This window comes from Bubalus bubalis, chromosome 8, assembly GCF_019923935.1.
Source record: "Bubalus bubalis isolate 160015118507 breed Murrah chromosome 8, NDDB_SH_1, whole genome shotgun sequence".
In the NCBI taxonomy this organism is placed as follows: Eukaryota; Metazoa; Chordata; class Mammalia; order Artiodactyla; family Bovidae; genus Bubalus; species Bubalus bubalis.
This window is the reverse complement of record NC_059164.1, coordinates 84,916,359-84,929,046: the sequence shown is the minus strand read 5'-3', so window position 1 is coordinate 84,929,046 and position 12,688 is coordinate 84,916,359.

The following is a 12,688-nucleotide window of genomic DNA, read 5'->3' as shown; positions in this document are numbered from 1 at the left end:
ACCTGAATATCAAGAACTTACAGATATTTTAGGGTCCTTGTGTATCAGACACTGTGTATAAACAACTTCAGAGCCCCTGGTGTCATCTGTTCTAAGCTTCCTGAGCATTGGCTGACCTCACCGCTGCACAACCAGACAGGTGGTTGTGCATGGTGTTCACACAATGTGCTTCATCCCTTTCACCTATACTGTGCAGTTCTTATCTCCAGCCCATGATGCATGCCTCTTAGTTCCTGTTTCTGCTGTATGATCACGCCTCTGCATGCACACCCTGGAATTTCAGAGCACTTAATGAACTATGGGGAAAATCTTTGACCACTGAAAGACAGCAACTAATGGATTTTTTCACCTCCCAACCACCAAATGATTATCTGGGAATGTATTATTTTTACACTTCTTGACTAAAAGCAGTGGCCAGGTCAAAAATTTCATTCTCCTATCCCCTCTCCTTCCTTCCCATATTGCCTTTTTTCCTCTTATCTCTGCTCCCTCAGATTTTATTCCTTAATAAATGGAATAGTATAACAGAATAATTCCTTAATGGGCTTCCCAGGTGGCACTAGTGGTAAAGAATCCAACTGCTAATGCAGGAGTCGTAAGAGACGTGTGTTTAATCCTTTGGTCAAGAAGATTCCCAGGAGTAGGGCGTGACAACCCACTCCATTGCTTGGAGAATTTCATGGATAGAGGAGCCTGGCAGGCTACAGTCCATAGGGTTGCAAAGAGTTGGACATGACTGAAGTGACTTAGCACACATGTTAATTTCTTAATGGTATAGGAATAGTATAATTCCATTTAACCATAGGCTCTGCTTTCTGGAAAACCCAAGCTGAAACTGTTGGTACCAGAAGCAACCCTAAATTAGAACATCTTCTTAAAATAGAATTTTGAAATTGGTTATTAACTGGTCAGAGAGTGATAAGTGGGGTGGTGTTAAACCTATATGGAGTATCATCATGCTCCTGAGAATTCCTCCTGTGATAAAGTCAAATGAAAGATGAAACACTGCGACAGCTGTGGCTGGGAAGACTGAACAGAATGGAAGTAATGCTAATTAAAAAACTGTGGCTTGGGAACACTGAAGGTAAGATAATTAGATATGTCAGTTTACAGATATGCCTAATGGTTTGACTAAATGATCTGGAACTCAGAAAAAGATGGTTGGGGAGGTAGGTAATAAAGGGTTTGGGGTAATGATCCAACATGTGAGAATACTTATGTCTCGTATGAATGTTCACAAAAGACCTCCATGGCCAAGTAAACTTTCCATAATTAGATGAGCAAGATACTCAGTTCTGTGGATATCAGTGAGCACTGTGGCAAGGACAGAGATTTTGCCTAAGCTCAACCACAAGAACTTTTCTCATCAAGACTGAGTTGGTCACTGCCACAACTATGTGTCAAATTTGACAGCAACAGCCAACTTTGTGATAGAGTGAGTATACTGGAAATCTTCCAAGTTAGAATGGCAGTGAGTTTTTCCTTAGGGAATAAAGTCAGTTTTGAATCATGGGATTCACAAGTCTTAAGAACAATTCTAAAAGAATCCGTCCCTATGGATTAGTATAATGGCCAGTTGAAGATTCAGATCTCTTGTACTATCTTACAGGATACACTATTTGCTCTAAACCAGGGACCCATATATAGTGCTGCTTCTCCAATATGTGAGCCCTGGAATGTAATTCAAGTGGGAGTGACCCTCTTCCCAAATATTTGACTTCTAGCCTGACTCTGCTGGCTTGAAAAGTGAAAGTGTTAGTTGCTCTGCTGTGTCTGATTCTGTGACTCCATGGACTATACCCAGCCAGGCCTTTCTGTCCACAGCATTTTCCAGGCAAGAATATTGGAGTGGGTAGCCGTTCCCTTCTCCAGGGGATCTTCCTGACTCAGGGATTGAACCCAAGTCTCACACATTGCAGGCAGATTCTTTACCATCTGAGCCACTAGGGAAGCCCATCTGCTGGTTTAGATGTAGTCATTTATAAGATTTTAGAGGGTCCCTTTTTAAGTAGAGGGTGAATTTGTTTTCAGTGATATGAGGGGATAATGTAATTATGTTGCATTATCTTAGGTTGTGCTTTTTTGTTGTTTAGTCGCTAAGTTATGTCTGACTCTTTTGTGACCCCATGGACTGTAGCCCGCCAGGCTCCTCTGTCCAAGGAATTTCCCAAGCAAGAAATACTGGAGCTGTTTGCCATTTCCTTCTCCAGGGGATCTTCCTGACCCAAGGATCCAACCCAAGTCTCTTGCATTGGCAGGCGGATTCTTTACCACTGAGCCACCAGGGAAGCCCTAGGTTGCTCTTATTGATGTTATTTTCAGACGTTCAGCTTTGGAAAAAGAGTGTGCAATGTTGGGAAGCTAAGGCATTGGGCTGTAGTGATATTTGTCATATTTTTGAGTTGTCTTGAATGTATTGCCTATGTTTGGGGAATTCTTTATCTTACGAGAATAAAAGCCATGTAGATGATTGCTTTCCCAGATTTCCTTTCAGCTTGTGATCTCAGCTCTGCCCACAAGATGAACCCATAGTGGACCAAATCAGAAATTAGAAGTTAATGATGAAGCCAACTCTATGAGGGATTCATTCTGATAAGGGTGGTGGTGTCCACATCCAATGCTTGCAACAATCTCCACTTCCCATACTTAGCAGTGGTGACTGTATGTTCAGTTCAGTGCTATGATGTTTTATATTGGTCTTAGCTTCTAAGCTTGGTTCATAGGTCCTGCCAGAGAGTTGGTGAACTACTTAAGGTTTCCTCTGAAAAATTCATTAATTATCTAAATTTATCAGACTTCATATATATTGGCTTCAACCAAAAATCTTACCGAACAATTTTTCTTTTTCATTGTATTTGATTGCTCCTTTCTAAATTCTCAAGATTAAAACATTTATTTTTATTCATTCTTGTGTAGCAATGCACGTGCATAATGCTAGCATTTCCTTTAAGCAGTACTTTATTTTTCATTCTTATTACTATACATTGCAAACATTATAAAATTTTGATTTTGATATTGTTTTACCAGAGGATTTCGAATTTCCAGATGTTGCTGTTGTTTTCTATTTTTGTTGACTTCTAATTTTACCACTTTGTGATCATATAATTTGTACAAGATCAAACCAATCAATCCTAAAGGAAATCAACCCTGAATATTCACTGGAAGGATGGATGCTGAAACTGAAGCTCCAATACTTCGGCCACCCAATGTGAAGAGCCAACGTATGGGAAGAGACCCTGATGCTGGGGAAGACTGAAGGCAGGAGGAGAAGGGGACAGCAGAGGACAAGATGGTTGGATGGCATCACTGACTCAATGGATATGAGTTTGAGCAAACTCTGGGAGATGGCAAAAGATGAGGAAGCCTGGCATGCTGCAGTCCGTGTCGTCACACGGAGTCAGACACGACTTAGTGACTGAGCAACAACAACAATTTGCCCCGTGTTTGTTTCTACACTTTAGAATTTATTGAATTTTTGTAGCTTAACAAATGGTAAATTTTTGTAAATGCTTAAAGGAATTTTTGAAAAGTTGTGGTATTTCCTACAGCTTTGGCTTTTTAAATTTTGAAGCTGTTTTTTGGTGCATAAAGATCCTTTAGAGATATTTACTATAATTGTGTTTTTTATTATTTTAAAGTATCTTTTTTCTTTAATGCTTTTTGCTTTGACTTAGTAATTGCCTAATATTAATATCACAAAACTCACTTTTCCCCACATGATTAGCATTTGTTTGCTTTTTTTCTTTCAGCCTTTATTGAATCATTTTAACTATGCCTCATGTATCTGGTTGGTTATTATTTTACAGCTAATCTAAAGAATAATGTATTCTACTTCACTCATGATTTGAAAAGCATGTTGACATTTAGTTCTGATCACATTTTTGTTTTCTGTTTTTAGTGTTTCCTCTTTTTTTTTTTAAGTGATTTGCCAAGAAAACTAGACTTAGAGCATAATTTTAAGAAGCACAAGATATTGAAAAAATTGTTTTCTCCCTAGCAGCAATAATTTCTATTTAACTCCTTCTCATTTACATTAAAGGAGATCACTGACCATGAACCGTTCTTAGTTTCAAATCTCCAGAGTCAAGTATAATCTCTCCAATTTCTTAACTCCAGCTCTTGATTTAGTATTTTGGATATATTTCAGCTGATATATCAAACATAAGACATGATTTTCCCTTATGAGTGCTCCCAATTAACTTTTCTGCATGGAAGGAACTGCTTTCTTTCTCTCTCCCATTCACATTTTAACACCATGAAGTATAATCTGGTAGAATAAGAGTTCATGATGACCTATGTCTATCCATAACGTTTAAAGTTATCTTTTCAGAGTTTTTTTTTTTTTTCTTTCTTGAAGAGTTATTTATTCAAATGGATTCTCCTTCTCATTCCTTTAAAACTCAGAGCTTTAAAATCAAGGTCAGTAAAGAAAATCTTTTAACTTCTTTTAAAATCTTAACCAGTTACATAAACTTGGCTCCAGTAGGACCTGTGCCTCTCCTCTCTCCTCCTTCCTTCCCTTCCCTGCCTACATTACAAACACACAATGACACACAATGTGCTTTTGAGCGTTATGCAGTCATACATTCTTTTCTCAATAGTAAGCATGTTAACCATCTTCACTGCAGACTCTTAAAGACAGCCATATCAATATATGCAATTTGATGATGATTAATATTAAGTAGTTCTTTATCATGAATATGTCTTTCTTATAGAAAAATTTACTTTAAATAATGTATCTACTTTTAAGCAAAGAAATAAATTGTGGGTGTCAACTTATCTATTTCAAAATCAAAATTACTCATTACTTGGTTCACCAACAGGAAAATGGAATTTCCATGTATCTTCAAACTTGACTTTTAGCCCAGATTTAGAGAAATACAGACTTTCTCTTTTAGTTCATTTAATTTACAGCTGAATTAGTCATGATTTCCTTTTTGTTTTCTTATAGTCTGCAAAGCCATTACCAGCTTTTAACCATTTAATTTCCATTTTTCAAAAATTTGTTTGAATTAACTTACATTATCATTATCCACTCTTGTTAGCATAAAGGTCTTTAACAATGATCAACCCTTAGACAAGTGAAAGTTGAAAAGATCAATTTTAACTTAATGTTTTATTTGTGTGTGCAGTGAAAGACACAAGTTTTGAAGACTCATCTTTGCAATTGTTTTAAATGAATTAAAATACAATGCAACTTTGAATCCCACTCCAAAATATATATATGGAGAAAAATCTGGTTGAAAGGATACATGTACCCCAAGGTTCACTGCAGCACTATTTACAATAGACAAGACATGGAAGCAATCTAAATATCTATGAACAGATAAATGAATAAAAATGTAGCACATATATATACTGTCAGCCATTAAAAAAAATTAAATAATGCCACTTGCAGCAACGTGAATGAACCTGGAGGCTACCGTACTAAGTGAAGTAAGTCAGAGAAAGACAAATATACACTATTACTTGTATGTGAAATCTAAAAAATGATAGAGAACTTACATACAAAACAGAAACAGACAGACTTGACTTAGAGAACAAACTTTTGGTTACCAGAGGAAAGGATGGAGGAGAAGGACATATTGAGAGTTTGGGATTGACATGTATACACTGCTATATTTAAAGGAGATAACCAATAAGTACTTATGAATAGCACAGGGAACTCTGCTTAACATTCTCTAGTAACCTAAAATGAGAAAAGATTTTGAAAAAGAATAAATGCATATCTATGCGTAACTGAATTACTCTGCAGTACCTCTGAAACAAAGACAACACTGTTAATCAACTATATTCCAATATAAAATAAAAATAAATAAAATCTTAAAAAAATAAAAAGCATTTGAACCTTTCAAAAAATATAATCCAATTTTGAAAGCTTACTTTTGAATTATTAAAATAATGAAATGTCTCCAAGCCCTGATTCTTTTGCTTTAAAATTTATTTGTCTGAACTGGGTCTTAGTTGTGCCATAAGCAATCTTCAATCTTTGTTACAGCATGCAAACTCTAGTTCCTTGACCAGGTTTCAAACACAGGCACTCTGCATTGGGAGTACAAAGGGAGTCTTAGTCACTGAACCACCAGTCCCTCTAAAGAATTGAAGTCCCTTCTGATTCTTATTCGAAGCTGTTGATAAGACATTGTTTATTGCTTTTATTGCTATGACAATAGATTTAGAGACAAATTTTAACTTTAATTTTTCTTAAAGTGTTTTGTATTGAAGTGTCTTCAAAGTATACTGTGCTTTTTTTTTATCTTTTAACTTTTGTTGATGTATTGATTTGTAGTATGTGCTTAGGAATTAGACAGCATGGGATCAAATATCTTCTCCACAACTTATTGACTATTACTAGTCTCTCTTTGCCTCAGTTTATTTGTCTGTCAAATGGGGTTAATAGTTGCTACTTCATAAGGCTATTGTGAAGAATAAAAGAGTAGCTAAATATAAAGTTCTCAGAGGAAGGCCTGACATCTGTAAGCACTACAACAGCTACATTCCCCCCAGCTTAGAGTGTAGTCATGAGAATCATGGACATTGGAACTGCGCAGACCTGGGAACCAATCCCAGGGCTAACTTACACTGTCCCTGAGACACTGACAAGTCATTTCTTTGCTCTCTCCTCCAAACTCTTATTTCGCTATTTGTTAAGTGAGGGTGATAATACATACTTGACTACCTTAGATGAAAAGTTTAGCATAATACCTACCATGTGGTAAACACACAATTAATGGTAACCAGAAACTCCAAATATGCTTTAAACAGCCTTTTAAATATTTTTTGACAGAAACCAAAGAGCAAGTTTGTATATTAAAGTGAAGGTAGGCAAAAAAAAAAAAAAAAAAAAAAAAAAAAATAGAAGAAAGAAAGAGAAAAAGAAAGAGGAAGGGAGGGAGAGAAGAGGAAGTTAGTTTATATTCCATTGTATTTTTAGGCATATAAAGAGTATAATTTCCTTAAGTGCTGGTCTGTGGAGAAAGGTAGGCAGGAATGAAAATTTCTATGACTTGAATTAACACAACTCTGTGTCACTCTTTCCTTATTCCAAAGCTTAACTGGTCTAAATGTCCTCATTTGTTCAAATATTAATTCCCTGATGATCCTCACTTACACCTAGGCCTGAGTTCATGCAGGGTTTGGAAAATGTCTACGTGGGAAGGCTTTCCTTCCAAAAATTGTTTTTTCATAAGCAAACCACCATTAAATGTGTTCTTATACTTATAAAAATACCTATCCCTTGGGAGATGTTAGAAATGAGTGTATTTTAAGAATGGATTTATTCATTATTTCTTAACAGCTAAGTGAGAATAGGACACTATGATGTTTGAATGAGAAACAGAGTAAAGAGTATTTTAAAAATCCAGGTGATTTTTGGAGAGTGCAATCCATTTAGCAGGTCCTGGGAAGCTCAGAAAGTAACAAATAATTTCCTTGAAATTTAAAACACAAAAGGAATATATTGTTTTTGTAAATACTTCTATTTTATAAACACAGCAGGAATTAAAAGACTCAAACACTCTTATTGTAAATATTTGTTAATTTACAGATCAAGAAATTGTGACTTTAAAATAGTTCCTGTTTTACAATGACTTAAAATAAACTCTTGGAAAAAAAGCCCAAACTCAGGACTAGAGGTCAGGACAAAGAGGAGCATGACTCATAGAAATTGTATTAAGTTCCATCTGAAACAGCAAGTGGAATAATTTTTATTTATATTTATACTATACAGATGTTAGAAGAGTTCTTATTATTATGACTAATTCAGAGCCTTAGGCTTATATTTCTCTCCATAAATTGCTAGTCTCTCATCTGCACTTTCCCTCCCCCATACTACTGTGGTCAAAGCACATTTTCAATAGGATGTATTTAGGCATTTCTTTCTTAAAGTCCTTGCTGCTAATGTAACTGTGAGCTTGTGCCACAGATCTCAGTCACTTTCACAGTGACCCTTGTGCTTTCAATGAAAGATATTCCCATCTGAATGCAGAGTTCCAAAGAATAGCACAGAGAGATAAGAAAGACTTCCTCAGTGATCAATGCAAAGAAATAGAGGAAAACAACAGAATGGGAAAGACTAGAGATCTCTTCAAGAAAATTAGAGATACCAAGGGAATATTTCATGCAAAGATGGGCTCAATAAAGGACAGAAATAGTATGGACCTAACAGAAGCAGAAGATATTAAGAAGAGGTGGCAAAATTACACAGAACAACTGTACAAAAAAGATTTTCACAACCAAGATAACCACAATGGTGTGATCACTCACCTAAAGCCAGACATCCTGGAATGTGAAGTCAAGTGGGCCTTACAAAGCACCACTATGAACAAAGCTAGTGGAGGTGATGGAATTTAGTTGAGCTATTTCAAATCCTGAAAGATGATGCTGTGAAAGTGCTGCACTCAATATGCCAGCAAATTTGGAAAACTCAGCAGTGGCCACAGGACTGGAAAAGGTCAGTATTCATTCCAATCTCAAAGAAAGGCAATGCCAAAGAATGCTCAAAATACCACACGATTGCACTCATCTCACACGTTAGCAAAGTAGTTCTCAAAATTCTCCAAGCCAGGCTTCAGCAATACTTGAACCGTGAACTTCCAGATGTTCAAGCTAGTTTTAGAAAAGGCAGAGGAACCAGAGATCAAATTGCCAACATCCGCTGGATCATTGAAAAAGCAAGAGAGTTCCAGAAAAACATCTATTTCTGCTTTACTGACTATGCCTAAGTCTTTGACTGTGTGGATCACAATAAACTGTGGAAAATTCTGAAAGAGATGGGGATATCAGACCACCTCACCTGTCTCTTGAGAAACCTGTATGCAGGTCAGGAAGCAACAGTTAGAACTGGACATGGAACAACAGACTGGTTCCAAATAGGAAAAAGAGTACGTCAAGGCTGTATATTGTCACCCTGCTTATTTAACTTATATGCAGAGTACATCATGAGAAACAGTGGGCTGGAAGAAGCACAAGCTGGAATCAAGATTGCTGGGATAAATGTCAATAACCTCAGATATGCAGATGACACCACCCTTATGGCAGAAAGTGAAGAGGAACTAAAAAGCCTAATGATGAAAGTGAAAGTGGAGAGTGAAAAAGTTGGCTTAAAGCTCAACATTCAGAAAACGAAGATCATGGCATCTGGCCCCATCACTTCATGGGAAATAGATGGGGAAACAGTGGAAACAGTGTCAGACTTTATTTTTTGGGGCTCCAAAATCACTGCAGATGGTAATTGCAGCCATGAAATTAAAAGACGCTTACTCCTTGGAAGGAAAGTTATGACCAACATAGATAGCGTATTTAAAAGCAGAGACATTACTTTGCCAGCAAAGGTCCATCTAGTCAAGGCTATGGTTTTTCAGTGGTCATGTATGGATGTGAGAGTTAGACTGTGAAGAAAGCTGAGTGCCAAAGAATTGATGCTTTTGAACTGTGGTGTTGGAGAAAACTCTTGAGAGTCCCTTGGACTGCAAGGAGATCCAACCAGTCCATTCTAAAGGACATCAGTCCTGGGTGTTCATTGGAAGGACTGATGCTGAAGCTGGAACTCCAATATTTTGGCCACCTCATGCAAAGAGTTGACTTATTGGAAAAGACCCTAATTCTGGAAGGGATTGGGGGCAGGAGGAAAAGGGGACAACAGAGGATGAGATGGCTGGATGGCATTACCAACTCGATGGACATGGGTTTGGGTGGACTCCAGGAGTTGGTGATGGACAGGGAGGCCTGGCATGCTGTGATTCATGGGGTTGCAAAGAGTCGGACATGACTGAGTGACTGAACCACGCTGAATTGTTAATTGATTGTTACTGTCCCGATTTCTTCTTTATTGTCTTATAACGATTGGAATATACATTATTTATTGTTTAACAACAAATTAAAACTTAGTGACTTCAGTTCAGTTCAGTTGCTCAGTCATGTCTGACTCTGGTACCCCATGGACTATAGCATGCCAGGCTTCCCTGTCCATCACCAACTCCCAGAGCTTCCTCAAACTCATGTCCATGGAGTCAGCGATGACATCCAAACATCACATCCTCTGTTATCCCCTTCTCCTCCTGCTTTCAATCTTGCCCAACATCAGGGTCTTTTCCCATGAGTCAGTTCTTTGCATCAGGTGGCCAAAGTATTGGAGCTTTAGCTTCAGTAACAGTCTTTCGAATGAATATTCAGGACTGATTTCCTTAGGATTGACTGGAATGATTGCCTTGCAATCCAAGGGATACTCAAGAGTCTTCTCCAATATCACAGTTCAAAAGCATCAATTCAAACACTGGTAAATAGTTGCTATCTCTCACAGTTTCTTTGTCAGGAATTGAAGAGCTGCTTCAGTTCAGTCAGTTCAGTTTAGTTCAGCTCAGACAAGCTCAGTCATGTCTGACTCTCTGTGACTCCATGGACTGCAGCACGCCCGGCCTCCCTGTCCAACACCAACTCCCAGAGTTGACTCAAACTCAAGCCTATTCAGTCAGTGATGCCATCCAACCATCTCATCCTGTCTTGTCCCCTTCTTCTCTGCCTTCAATCTTTCCCAGCATCTGGGGCTTTTCAAATGAGTCAGCTCTTTGCATCAGTTGGCCAAAGTATTGAAGTTTCAGCATCAGTCCTTGATGAATGACTATTCAGGACTGATTTCCTTTCCCGGATGGACTGGTTGGATCTCCTTGCAGTCCAAGGGACTCTTGACAGGCAGCAATTCTATTTCAGGGTCTCTCAGGAGGTTGTCAGAATATCTGCCTTCAGTTATCTGAAGGCTTGTTTGAGGCTGGGAGACCTGCTTCCAAGAAGGTTGTCTCACATGGATGGTAAATTGGTACCAATTTTTGGTAGCAAATCTTGGTTTTGCTCCACATGGACCTTTCCAAGATCCATGGATCTTGAGTGTTCCTAACTGCATAATGGCTGGTTACCCTCAGCACAAGCAATACAAGAGAACAAAGCAGAAGCCACAGGACCCTTTATAAACCAACCTCAGAAGTCCCACACTGTCACCTCTGTCCTCTGTTTGTTATTCATAGCTGGCCTGATTCAGTGTGGGAGGAGAATACACAAGAGACTGACTGTCAGGAGATGAGAATCCTTGGGGGAGTGTGTGCTCAGTTGCTCAGTCGTGTCCAACAATGTAGCCCACCAGTCTCCTCTGTCCATGGGATTTTTCAGGCAAGAGTACGAGAGTAGGTTGCCATTTCCTTCTCCAGGGGATATTCCTGACCCAAGGATTGAACTTCCATCTCTTGCATCTCTAGCACTGGCAAGCAGATTCTTTACCACTGTGCCACCTGGGAAGCTCTAGGGTCTGCCTACCACACAGTAAAAGGATACGATCTGTTGTCCAAGACTAGACACTATCTTATGTCTCCTGAACTGGGCTTCTCTATTCTCCAACAACTGTAGATGAGCCTGTGCCTGTCTTTTTGGCTTCAGTGATTTATTATAAATTCTGGTTCTGGCCACTCCTAGTCTTCACCATTCAGTGAGACAAGAACCCAAAAGATGCAAGTACAACTAAAATATATTTCTCAGTTAAATCGTCAAGGAGTTAGTAAACAGTTTTATTCTCAGTGAATTGTTGGTGAACTTAGAGGATTGCTTGCCCCTTTTGAAGTTTAATGAGGGCTTCCCTCATAGCTCAGTTGGTAAAGAATCCACCTGCAATGCAGGAGACCCCAGTTCAATTCCTGGGTCAGGAAGATCCGCTGGAGAAGGGATAGGCTACCATTCCAGTATTCTTGGGCTTCCCTTGTGGCTCAGCTGGTAAAGAATAAGCCTGCAATGTGGGAGACCTGGGTTCAATCCCTGGGTTGGGAAGATCCTTTGGAGAAGGGAAAGGTTACCCACTCTAGTATCCTGCCTGGAGAATTCCATGGACTACAGTCTATGGAGTCACAAAGAGTCCGACACAGCTGAGCAACTTTCACTTTGAAGTTTAATAACATTACACTTGTCAGCGTAAGCCTTTTCAAAGTCAGTAGGAGTTTCATACACTTCTCTTGGATAAAATATGTGTGGAAATAGGAGAAAAACACTAACTTCATGGAAATGCATATTATATGGTTAACAATAATTATGAAACTTTTTGTTTTCCAAGCTGTACTTTTCCACTTGTTTTCCTTAAGGTTATTTTTACCTGGCCATAGATTGGGACTCTCTACTCCAGGTTTACTTTAACGGAAAAGTTTTACATGTAGGAGGTTATTGTTTGCATTTGTTAAAAGTAAGTACTCTTAGTTTATTGAAGTATGGGTTTCTTGTACTCTTATTTATTGAAGTTTGGGTTTTCCTTGATATAAAAGAATTTATATAACAGTGAAATAATCAATGGCACAGAAATCTGTAAGCCAGCATACTTATACAAGAATGTGGTAAAATGATAATTATATAACTGATTGAACCAGAGTGTCATGATTAATGATAGAATTCTATAAACAGATATACAAGGAATATGGTAATTCATCTGCTACTTTTAGAACAAAACATTGTTTATTAATTCTCTAAAACAGAAATTACAAATAAAAGGCAGATTATGTAAATGAACTATATTGTACGTTGATTTGCAGAATTATTGAGCAGATATTAAATTTCAAAACCTGAATAAACAATAATTAATGACCTAAAATTGTCCTAAATGCATATTTTAGAATAAATGGACAATAGGTAGTGTAAATTAATTGATTCTTATGACTAATTT